General features: G+C 42.0%; 1 protein-coding gene across 1 annotated transcript in view; it reads right to left on the minus strand.

Moving 5' to 3' along the window:
* hs3st1l1 (heparan sulfate (glucosamine) 3-O-sulfotransferase 1-like1) overlaps positions 1-8,058 on the minus strand; it is a 33,138-nt gene extending 25,080 nt beyond the window's left edge. Inside the window, exon 1 of the mRNA XM_050071226.1 lies at positions 7,748-8,058. The gene's annotated coding sequence lies outside the window, so the exon portion shown is untranslated. The remainder of the gene's footprint in view (positions 1-7,747) is intronic.
* Between the last annotated feature and the right edge of the window lie 4,710 nt (positions 8,059-12,768).

The raw sequence follows: 12,768 nt of genomic DNA on the forward strand, positions 1-12,768 counted from the left end.
CCAGAAAGATTAGTAAGATATTTCACAATCAGAAACCAGTGGAAATCTCGTATCACTATCGCTTCCTCAGCCTCAAAAAAAAAAGAAAAAAAAAGGTGCACACACCCACACAAAATAAACTGATACATATGGTAGAGCAGAAGCATCTGAATCAAAACAAATCTCACAGCACATGACGAGGTCGCGATCTCTCTGAAGCGACAGATACTATTAATTTGACAAATATGACAAGACATGGGTGTGATCTAAAAACCATAAGGACGTATGACACACGATCACCGATAATGAGGGATGTGCCTGACGTGTGCCTACTCATGTGAGGCAGGCAGAGAACAAAGGTAATGAATAAATAACTGATGATGGGTCTATTTCATAACACCCAGCGATGATGGCTGCGTCAGGCTTTCTTGAACCTCTTGATGAGAAGGTGGCCCGTGAAATGTGTTCACTAGAAGGTGTCGCCACTCCCGCTGCCCCCTCTATCCCCCGCACTCCTATTATTTCAGAATGGCGGTTAATTAAGCAGGGAAAAGCCTGTTGTGTGATTCTCTCATCAGATTCTTCCTGCCTTTAATAAGGCTTTCCCAGAGGCTGAGTTCAGACTCAGAGGCTTTTGATGATGAAGACGCAGCTCCCAAGTGCCTGGCATTGACAGCTTCAATGCTGCTTTTTAATACTCTGCTGTTGGTGCACAAGGTGTGTATCAGCCCCTGAGATATGGCGTACAGCATATGGACCAAGGTGGCTCTTTGCACCATGGATCGCTGCCTGCTGCACACTCATGAATTATGGAATTCGGCACAAATATGCAAATCTGGGCATTAGCCTAGTTATGCCCCTGTACTGTAAGTTACAGTGACTTATCTATTATGTATGAAGCAAGGATGGGAGTGAAGAGGTCCTGGCAGCCAGCTTCACGGCCCCTCTCTCAGTTGCTCACTTTCACATCATGAAAAAGCATGAATAGCAGGGGAGGTAGCTTCAAAACGCTAGCTTTCTGCCGCTTGGCATCTCCGAAGACTTGGGAGAATTAGAGTTTGCTTCCATGCTCAATTGCCAAGCTACTTAAAATAACAATGGCTTCCACCGGATTTGGAAGCCTGGAAGATACGTAGGGGAATAAGCATGAAGTTGTTGCTAATCCTCCAATTTCCCCCCACAAGGCTGATATGAAATGCTAGTCTGATCAGTAATCAGTCCACGGGGGAGGCAGACAGGAGATCCAGCCAACTCTACAGGCACACACACAAAAATCAGCCTCTGTATGACATTACCATCATAATGCTGGATGAGTAATTGTACTCGCGTAACCTAATCATAGCGGTGTAAATATCCAAAATCAAGAAGCCAGAAAAAGTGAAAACCCACGAGGTCAAACAGCTCAGTTGTGAAGTCGTACACATATTCTGCTCAGGCCAGGACTGTAATGAATACGTCCTGCCACTCTGACACGAACAGAGCCATCATTAGCTCGGATCAAAGTCAATCACTAAGCACATGACAGCTGACAACTTATATTTTACAAGGTGCCCAGGAAATGATGATACCTAGTCCTCCTGAACCCTGTTGCTATAGTAACAACAGGAAGCCGCTCCTTCACAGTGTCCCATAGTCAGCAGCCCTGCTTCATTCTGAGAAGAGATAGTTACTTAAGTTGAACTGAAAGTTTATTTCTCCTCTGTTTTTTTGTGTCAGGAAATATAAAATAATAATACTCCAGCTATTGTGCACAATTTGCTTTTTTTTCAAAAGAGGATAAAACTTTTTTTTGGACAAAATTATGGAAAAAGTGTTTCAGCTTCAGGGCTCTGAATGTGCTGACATAGAACCAGCATCGATATGAGATGTGCTGCCAATCCTGTTGTAGGTTTTTTTTCCTGTTTTTAACAAGCACACACACACTATTAGTGGTTATCATTTGGGACGATTCATCGAGGTGTTAGGTTTAGGATTTAGGATTTTATAAGGATCCTCATTAGCCAATGCAGAACATCAGCTACTCTTCCTGAGGTCCACACTAAACATAAAAAAAAACATGACAACAGCAAAAGTGCACCAACAGGAGGGGCAAACCATGAAAACATTTGGGGCTTCCCCAAAAAACTGTGAAAACAGGGGTCCCTGTTGGCCCCTAATACAGGCACACTGTCAAATAACAACTTTAAATCCCCTTAAACCTCCTGCAAAGGCACTATAAGAGCACTGCCACTGCCCCAGAAACCGCCTAAGTAGGGTGCAGAGAGAGAGACAGAGTCAGTGACGGTGACAGTGAGGGCGAAGCAGAGAGTATGAAGTTAAGCGTAGTCGAAGTTCATGGTCAATTGCTGATTTAAAGTAAAGAGGGTTAGTCCCAAAGATGGTGAGCAAAGTTAGCCTCCCATTGGAATCTTACAAGGCTCAGTTAAAGTAGACTGTTAAGGTGGACCAGTTATTCCCATTGTAGTGACAATGTCAGCCACTCCGTAAAAGGTGATGGAGAAATGTCTGGCTACTAAGTCTAGGTAGGGATACAAGTATTGACCCCAACGCAAAATGTGTTTTGCTGCTGTTGTAACTGTTATTTAGGGTTTAATTATTGTCATTGGGTTAGGTTTTATTTATTCATTATGTGAATTTGTTAATGGTGTTTACAGTATATATAAAGTATACATAATATAAAGTAGGTTTTAAACTGTTAGGAGTTTATATATGGGGGGGGCTTTTTAAGCTTACTGTAATATGTGCTTTAGCAGTGTGAGCTGGAACTCACGTCCAGCTCACACAAATGTATCTCAGTACAGTACTGTGTGTTGCTTTGATTGTGTTCTAGTTTTATCAACTGTGTGGTGACCTCCAGTGGCATGCCTGGTGGGGTAGGTGTGTGCGGTAGAGCTGAATGTGAGTTGAATAAACTACTTGGAATTTTCAGTACACTAATGTTTCTGACAAAAGCAAAGCATGATGCTGCCAGCCTCTCCTCAGCCTCCAACCAGGAGAGACTGACACGCATTTTGTTAATGTTGGACCATGGTGTGTATTGATGGGCAAGATGAGCTGCTTCTTTCTGAGTCAGCTGCAATTTCCCTAGATCCTTCTGTGTAGCACCTGATCATTTCATTAAGCAACAGCCAAGATAAGACCAGAGTCTGCAGTACTTGTGTGGTCAAGTGTGGTGTTAATAAAGCAGAGCGGCTCTTTTAACAGACATTTTCCTCCCCAGTTTTTACAACAAGAGAATCTATATGCCCCGTCCAGTTTACAATCAAACATAACACCAAGATGATCTATTTCTTCTACCTGCTCAAGGGTTATATTGTTTATCTTTAAATTCATGTGGGGTTTAGAGCTAAAGGACCAATCTGTTGGCTACAAAATACGATGCTCTTTGTCTTTGATGTATGTTATATGATATATGAAGACAAGTTTCTTGCTAGAAACCCACTGTCTGCAACTCTTTGTTGAGTGTTGGACACAAAGCCTTTTCAATTGCAAGTTGAAGATCATTAGTAAAGACAGAAAAAAGGAAGGGGCCAAGTGAACTTCCCTGTGGGATTCCACACTCCACACCTCTGGCATCTGAAAAGCTTATATTAAAGAAAACTCGTTGTGTTCTATGTGTGTGTTATCCATGATAGGGCAGAAGGACCAAAACCATTACATATGCACTTTTTCAATGATAATTTTTGTGATAAAATTTACATTCCACTCCCACAGTGGAAGTGAGCAAGACAGGCTGATTGACATCCAGTCCGAAAACAGGAGCTTGACAGTCTAGCTTGCTAACATTCTCACTGATTCCCACAAGTCGGAACTTTTTGTTCATATTATTTAAACACATGCTGAATCATTGGCAGCTCCCCCATACTCAGTGATTGGTTTGTCTCATATTATACAAAATTATTAGGCTAGTTAGCATTAGCCGTCTTTCTGTCATGAGTTTGAAAGTGATTATGACCAACAACCAGACTGTCAACACTCTACAGTAACCTGCAGTCCTGTAACTTCAGTGCGCCTACTCTGTATTGTACTCTGGGATTCGAATCATGCTTTCTCTATGGGAAGAGCAACCTAGGGGGCAATTCATCATTCATTATCAGCCATAGGGGAATCTAAAAGGGCACTTTTGTGGTGACGTGTTGTTGTTGTTTTTTTTCTTTTTAACATTGTGGCACCAAGGGAAGCGGCCCACCCCCGAGTCCACGAGTGTGCCTGTGTGTCTGTTTGCGTTACAGCAATTTTACCAGCTATTTTTGGTGCCTGCCTACCAGATATTGCATGTGTTGCTTGTGTAAGCTGGAACGACCCCTGAAATACATAAATATAAGTGGCAGTAACAGTAATTGCAGTATTGACAAATAAGTAGAGATGCCCTCAATCATTTTTTGTTTCTTTTTTTTCTGACAATACCGGCAGTCGATTGTCTATTAGCCATATCAGCCAATACCCATTCTTTTTTTGTTGTTTTGATTTGTTATAGCAGCCGGTATTGTTTTATTATAGTAACAGTCAGTTTGACTGGGATCTGCACCAGGTGGCAGCGTAAACTACGCTCTACACAAACAAATACAATTAGTATATTTTTTTTTCTATGGCTCTACAGTATGAAGTAAAGAATTCCACAAGTCAGTCTCATTGGTTTCTTATTCTGTCAACAACAGGCGTATGCTTCATCCATTTAATCAACAGACAAGTACAAAGAGGAGTAATGCAACGTAGTAGCCTGCAGTGGATCAAGAAAGACAACTGAAATACGTAATGTTATCTCTCTACCCCTCCTTTTGTGTATCAGTGTGTGATGTGTGGGGACAGCGGGAGGTTGCCTCTTGCTGCAGAAGTGGGAGTTTAGTTGTAGAAATGTGTAAAACAGCGTACCTACTGTTCGCTTTCCAGCTTCAGCCTCCAGACTGCGGTCAGAAAGAATGGGGAGATGTTTTGTTTCTTACAGGACGGGAGTCTGCACTCACAGCGGAGCTAACCGTGTCACTCCACTGTGCTGGTGTTGAGGAGCAGCAGCATTTATTAGCGCACAAACTTTAAACTGCACTGTATATTCACTTGATATCTTCACCACAAAACCTAAACTCTCAGCTACTCCGATCACTCTCTTTTTCTCTATCACACACTCCTTACGCATTTACACACAGACTACTGGTTCTGCTATTGTCCAAATGACCCCTTATAATTCTACAGAGTTAAAACACATAGAAAAGCCAAGTAGTCACTGGTTTGCTAGTCGCTGATACCCTCCCTAACACATATAATCTGCAACTAGAAAGCATTATTCTTGATCTCCCAATGCATTTTTATATTTTTACTGAATACCGGATGATATAAGCATACAAGTCAAAACAAACACAGGGGATCTGATTTCTCAACAAAACTGAATTATAATTGGCCCTTCAAACAGAAACTGAGGCCTTGAGACTGCATTACGCACATTTTACAGCCCAAAACTTCTCAGGAAGAGAAGAGAACAAAATTAAACCAAGGCAATCACCCTTATAATCACCATCCTTTAATTCATCAAACATGCCCTCATCAAATACCAAGCCCACTCTCTTATTTTCCAAGAAAAGAAAATGCACTTTTGTTGTTCTTCTCCTCCACCCCCCATCGTTGTTCAAGTGGAGCCAACTGGATAAACTCCATCAAACAAAACATAATGACAGGAAATTGTACACAAGAAACAGTTTTTCCCTCCTCCTCTTCCTCCCTGTTCTTTCCTTCCCACATTAAAACTCTCCTGACATTATAGTACAACATCCACTGACCCTGTAGATTTGTTCAGTCATAAATCACTGAGACACCTTGAGTTTTCTTTGGGGATTTAGAAATCATAACACTTCCCTGGACCGCCATCGTCTTTACAGCCAGGCTCATAAACACTTTCGGGAAAATCCCACAGAACATCCAGCAGGCTGCCTTCTATCTAACTTCACCATTACTCACACATTTGGTTCCAGGACAAGCAAATGCAAACACAATATCTGTCCCAGTTAAGCTACAGAGAAACAGTCGTGCCATTCATGTTGATTAGTCGGGTATGAAAATAATGAAGGCGACCCCTCTTTCATATTGACCTTTTGCCCTTTGCTGTCAGTCTGTATCCCCCTATTCTGTCCAGTTTAATTTCTCACTACAGGAGTTGCCTTTTATGCATTCATTGTGTTACATTTATTTATTTGCCACTTTTAACACATCCACCCTTTGATTAAAAGTGTATTGCATATACGACTTTTGCTCACATATAACTCATATGTTTAACACGGATCTTTAATTATTCAAGATTTTTAACATCATGTGCCACAATGAGAATAAACAACTTAACCTGCTGAGTGCTCTTTAAAAATAGCTACAGTGTGTTACTCTTTAACATACACTAAATACAGCACCTCTCAGTGTAATGAGCAGCCTGCACCCATATAGTAATTGTGAGAATATTAACACCCACACCCTCACTTTTTGGAGCCGGGTTGCTAGGGGCTGCCTAAAGACTAAAAAAGAATGGCACTATTTTAAATACCCACCAATTAAAGCCCACTTTTAAACATGGGATGCAGCTGCTGCTAAGAAACAGTGTGTTTCATTTGAATTTCATCAGAGAACTTATTCCAGTCAAACATCCAGGGGCGAAATCTTCATCTTTAGGCATGGGTGGAGGGTAGGGGTAACCGGGTTAGGGGTTTAGTTAGAACTCTAAAACACACTCACACACACACACACACACACACACACACGCACGCATCAAAATCCTATTTGTATCCTTATGTTCACACCTGGCACACAGTTTGAAAAGGTTTTGTAAAAAAAATTGGAAACACGTGTTTTTTTTCTGTATTTGTAGTATTAACTTTTCAAACTTTACAAATTTCCATTTTTTTCACACATATGTGAGGTTGGGGGCGGTGTCACCCCCTGTCTCCTGTGGGGTTTACACATTTGCAAACACCGCTGTATGCCTTTGAGAAATGCTGCAGCCAGAAGCACCAGCTCACATAAGCCAACACCCACATGCTCATAATTAAAGGTGAATTGCACAGCCTGTGGCAATTTGCATCCTGTGACGTGAGTACATGGCTGCTGGAATTTCACCAGACAGGTCTGATAGCAGAAACAGGAGAAGTGCATTGTGTCTTTCCACCGAGAACAGGAAAGAATTGGACATTATCATTAGTTGCATTTGTCTACCCTTTGACTTGAGCTTCACATCACATACACAGCGACACCTTCCAGTTTTTATCCACCAGTACTAAAAGTAGAACTTCTGTAAATGTCTGAGCTTGCTGTTATTTGAATCTAATTTAAACACACTAACTTAATACAATTTAGCCCAAACTTTTAATGCATTAAAAGTGTTAATGTGGAGTTGATGTTATATGGTGTAACCCACGGGATCTAGTGCAGATTGTTCTCTGGGGGGGCTTATAAAGCTAATTTATTGGATGTAGCATTTTAATTAGTTTGATCAATACTCTATTACAGAGGATTTAAATGTGATCTGCAGGGAACAGGCAACTCATTGCACATGAATGAATGATCATGTTTCAAAATGTCAGAGATTCCGTTTGCTGCCGGGCGATCCTGGATTTATTCCAGCTTAATAATTGATAAATTAATCGCCCGTGAATTCAAAAGCATAAAACATCCTTTTTGTCAAACGCTGGAGGTTCAAGTGTTGCAGAGAAGCATGTGTGTGAGCCGCCGTGTCGCACAGGTGCATTTCACACAGGGAAAGTATAGAGGGAATGTGGAAAGGAAATCTGGTTACCTCGCACGGGGGTTTCTGGGAGGATCTCTGCGCGCCTCTCGGGTTTGGGTTGATCTCAGGAGCGGAGGATGAGGATGATGCTGAGCCGCGGAGCGTACTTTTGCGCACTGCCGGTCCACATAGAAGAAAAGCGTCCGTCTCTCCTCTCGGCCACTCTCATCACTGATTCATTTGAAAGCAGACACCAGGAGGGAACGGAGTCCTTGTTTATTCAGAGCGGATAACTCGACTCCGTCTCCGGCTCACGCAGACGAGCCTGTGTGTAGAAACGCGGGGAGAGTTGTGCCCAAGCCCGCTGCTTTGCGTAGCAGACTGGAGGGAGCGGGGAGGAGCCGTCTGCCGTCAGATGATCAGGGCAAGGTGCTCTCCTCACTGATACTCTGCAATCCCCAGCCTTAGCAGAGCTGCAGTCCATACTTTAACACAATAATCCCGATCTGATCACCTGCTTTCAGCGGGAAAGGCTACTTACACTGTCACTTATACTGGCTATATTATGCATGTGCAGAGAGTAGGCTCTGTGTGGCCAGGTGATAAGTATTTATTATTTCAGCTTCATATTCTACTGGATTTACTCATTAGATACACTATAGTACACATATGCCTAAAGAATAACAGGTCCATATGAGATAAAACAGTGACATGAAACATCTATGACATGTTATATCACTGTATATTAACACCATAGAGAAATCAAGACATACTGTAAACTGCAGAGCCACTTTCAGCAGAAAGAGCATCCCAAGGTCATCAGAACATCAATACTCACTCCACTATAGGTTTTGTAAATATAGCAATATAACAAACTCTAGTGCCACAAGAAATTGAAGGGGCATTGAAGCAATTTAAAGGCCCTGACACACGAAGCAGACGGTCAGCCGTCAGTCAGTGTTGGGCCGTTGATGAGTGTCTGTTGCCCTAGATGGTGCGTTGTGTCCCATACCTTTGCCCCCGTCAGCTTTATTGCTGCTGCTGTTGTTGTTGTTGGCCGATTCAGCATGTTGAATTGGTGTTTGCAATGATTGGCAGTTCAGCTCAGTGAGGAAAGTAAACAAACAAACTGGTTACATGAGGTAGGATTAATTTTCTTCAGCCCTTGAGCTATTCAGCAGAAATGTTTCATGATGGTTTGTTTTATTGTTCACTGACACACTGTAAATATGCTCTCTTCTTTCAGCATCAGACTGTGTTGTTAATGTGCTAAATGGTGACTAGCATCAAGATAGTCTTTCAGTTTCCATTTGTGAATGATGAATACAGATTACTACTGTCTGCTGGTGTGGAGAGTTATTTCTTCTAATGCAGGCGCAGAACACACCTGCTAGTTGGCCGCTGGCTATAGTCTTTGCGGTGTGTTCATGTGCAACTTTTTGCCCAAGACAGAGCGACATGAGGAAATCCAACAGTTCTCTGAAGTCGGTTTGGTGTGTCTGGGCCTCACCATGTGAAGTTCAGTTTACTCCTCACAAGGTAAGACAACCCTGATGATGTCATCCAAGATATTCGTACTCCCAACTCGTTAAAATACTGACACTTTGTCATTCCCCCTGCACATCAAACCATGACGCTCCAGGTACCCTCCAGCAATAATTTTGGATGCAGTTTCAGTTTCCACTTGTTGAATACATAGTCTGTTTTCAAAATAAACTTAGAACGTAGGTAAAAAAAAACATTTTAGGTTTACTAACTGAAGTTTAGGCAACAAAAGCACATGATAATATTTACAAAAAGACATCATGGTTTTGCTTTAAATAAGTACATTTGTTACAATTCTCAATGTAACTTCATATGACTTACATCACTAGCATAATTACACATACTAGCACACTACAGTGTTATTGTAAAAAATACTTGATACACTTTTGTTTTCATCAGGGACACAAACGGCTTTCTCACAGGTGAAAGTCTAGAGTTTGTCTGACCCATTCAACTTCTCTCCCGCCCAGCCTGTATGGACTTTCTTGCTCTTTACACTACAGCAGTTGTTTGGAGTGTCAAATAATGCTGCCATCACATCCATCTCATACCTCTGCTAAAGGGGGGCCTCAGTGTATCAGTATCTGATGCCATGGGCCACTGACCAAATGACAGTACTTGACCAGTTTGGCGTGAGATTAGGTTGTGTCATCAGGGTTAATACAGCTTGGGCTTGAGTCTGCATTCAAATCTTTATGTGGGGTTTGGAAGAAGTCCAATGAAAGATGCAGTTGAGTTGCATTGGGGGGAATGTGGGATTGAGAGATAATGGAGCCCCACACATTCTAGACCAACCCAAGTGCTTGTCAGATGGTTGAACAGCGTCTAAAATCCCCCCTCCCACACACCTCTCCACTCCTGAGGTGAAGTAGGGTTTGAACTTTTCTCTCCCTTTTTTTCCATTTTTTTTTTCTTTTTTTTTGCATACCCGTATCTGTCAATTTCTGTGTGTTTAATCACAAGGAATGGCTCCCAGGAAAGATCATTTGAAAGTGTGAAACAGCTATCCCCATATTTAAAAGATTATCACTTCTGTTTGACAGCGGGCTTTTCACCACGTCTTTGAGTGTGGCCATTCCAACAGCTATAAACACTGCTCTGTTCAACTTGGTCAGGACCTGGTGACAGTAACGGCCATAGCATATGATTTATCATCCAGCCAGCCCTCGGCAAATGTCTCATCATAGGATACAGATGATCACTAAGAATAACTTTGTATTGATTTGCAGTGACCCTCCCCAGTGAGGGGACAAGAGCCAGGAAAATTCTCACACCTCAAAGCATCTTCATTCATTACTGTTACACTGCTCCACTTTATTCAGGTTTTCCTTTAATGTATCACCAGTCTGTAGTTAGTGTACATATTTTGCACAGGAATGTGTGCTACTGTGTGCTACAGTACATTATAAAGTAGTGGGTAGGTGGTATTCTTTGCCCGTTACAGATATCTCCACATTTTATGCTTGTCTCCAGAAATTATTGATTTTTTTTCCTGAACCTAACAAAGAGGAAATTGTTAACTCTACCTTTGTCTAAAGCAGTCTGATTCAAAGTTTAACCCATACTTATTGACGTACCACCAAACTTTACCCGCTCTATCTCCCTCTGTTAACATCTGCTTGAGTCTCTAAGTCTAAAAAAAGACTCATCACCTCACAGGTGGGACATAATGTCTGAAAAAGACAAAGCTCTTTTACAAAGAAAGGGTCAGATATGCCTGGGAGCGACATGTGAATCCAAAATCCCCATTTATAATGGAAGTGTGTGTGTCTAACATCCCCATTGACTACGCTCTCTGCTTCCTACAGGAGACTGTCTCAGAATCCTCACTGTTGTGGCCGGATGCTTAAAATGAGAGCCAAAGAAAGGGCAAGCGAAGGGCGCATTTATATTTCAACAGCCCAGTCCACCTTTAGAGAGAAGGAGAAAGACAGATATCGTATTTGATCACTTAAAAATGTATGGTGTTTATATGGCAAAAGATGGCAGCTGCATGTAGATCTCATTGCTCAGAAATGGGGCCAATGAAGAAGTCGAAGCCTAGTCAGCACCAGCGAGGCTGACATGGGAATCCTTAAAAAAGTCAGTTTTAGCTTTAATTGAGCACAAAAGAGCTCTTTCAAATGATGGGGTAACAGTTTGGGGAGTGGAAACTAAAATTCTGCCCTTGTTAATAAAATATAATGCTGTGCTAGATAAAAAAAATGTTGGGAAATGGGAAATCTAGGACCCCAAGGGTTTCTGACCCTACTTTGAGGACCGCTGGGGTGTAAGAGATGGAATAGTTCTGGGCTGTACTTTGCAGCGTGCAGATGTATTTGATAATTTATCAGGCGCCTGTTCTCCAAGCAGCAGTGATAACCTACAGCCCACAGCCGGCAAGACACCTTGAGTCACGAGGTCTCAGGCTCAAAATGAACTTTTCATGCTGACTCGATGATATTTTGATAGATACAGGCAATATTTCAAATCATATCCTTAATACTGTTAACTTTTCAGGGGAGAATCTTACATTAAATGTGCTGTGCAAGCCATTATTTATTGAATAGGGATTTTATGACTTTCATATTCATTTCACTGGTATTTTACCCAGCTTGTTCTTTTTTTTTTGGATCATTTGCAGATGGATTATTTGTGGCACTGACCCTTACATGCATTCAGTCGCTTGCCAGTAGCTCTAATACAACAGTCTTTTGGTGTAATTTGAGTGTTCTGTGTTGCTGAGTGTTGTGTAATCTGCTTCCACAACACAATGTGCAACCAGAGAGCTGCACCGGTACTGTTCAGACGTGTCCCATCCTGGCCTGGAAAAGATTCCCGCTGATGAAATTTTCATTGAGCAGATGAAGCGGAGCGTAGTTTCATAATCCTCTGGTGAGTTGCATCAGCTTGTGCTGATATCGTTCTATCAAGACCCACTAAGAGCAGATTTGATGTCTTGATAGCTGAAGGAACATGTTTTGTTTGTGGATGATCCTACTTGGGGTGTGTTGGAGCTTTGGAATACATGCAGACTGAGATATAGTTTTGGATCATTGTGGCAATTTATTGTGCTTTAACTGTCAATACAACAATGCTCTGTGGTTGAAGTGACTACAGGATGACCAGCTTTTGTTGAAATGCCCAACAAGGATTCTGCTGCACTCTTAGAAATTAAGGTGCTAACTAGAATCCAATAGGGTTCTTTGGCTTAGCCCTATAGGAGAACCCTATTTGGATCCTGGAAGGACCTTTTATAGAGCTTCCACCTGGAATCCTTTCACATAAAAGGTTCTACCTAGAAACATCTGTGAAAGGTTTCACCCAGAACCCTGTAGGAGAGGGTCTACAGCAGGGGTCGCGTTAACCGGATATTCTCCGTCATTGACCGTTTTTTTACAACAATGACCGGAAAATCTGAAGGCCGTCCATCATTTGACCGGTTGCAATTACCACCCCTGCCCACTTGGCAGCGGAGTGCACAGTCAGTGGTTTAAGTGGCTGCCGTTTTCACACTGCAGAGAAAAAGTCATTCATCTGCTTCATGTAGCGTTGTTGACATAACG

The sequence above is a fragment of the Epinephelus moara genome, chromosome 19 (genome assembly GCF_006386435.1).
Source record: "Epinephelus moara isolate mb chromosome 19, YSFRI_EMoa_1.0, whole genome shotgun sequence".
Taxonomy (NCBI): Eukaryota; Metazoa; Chordata; class Actinopteri; order Perciformes; family Serranidae; genus Epinephelus; species Epinephelus moara.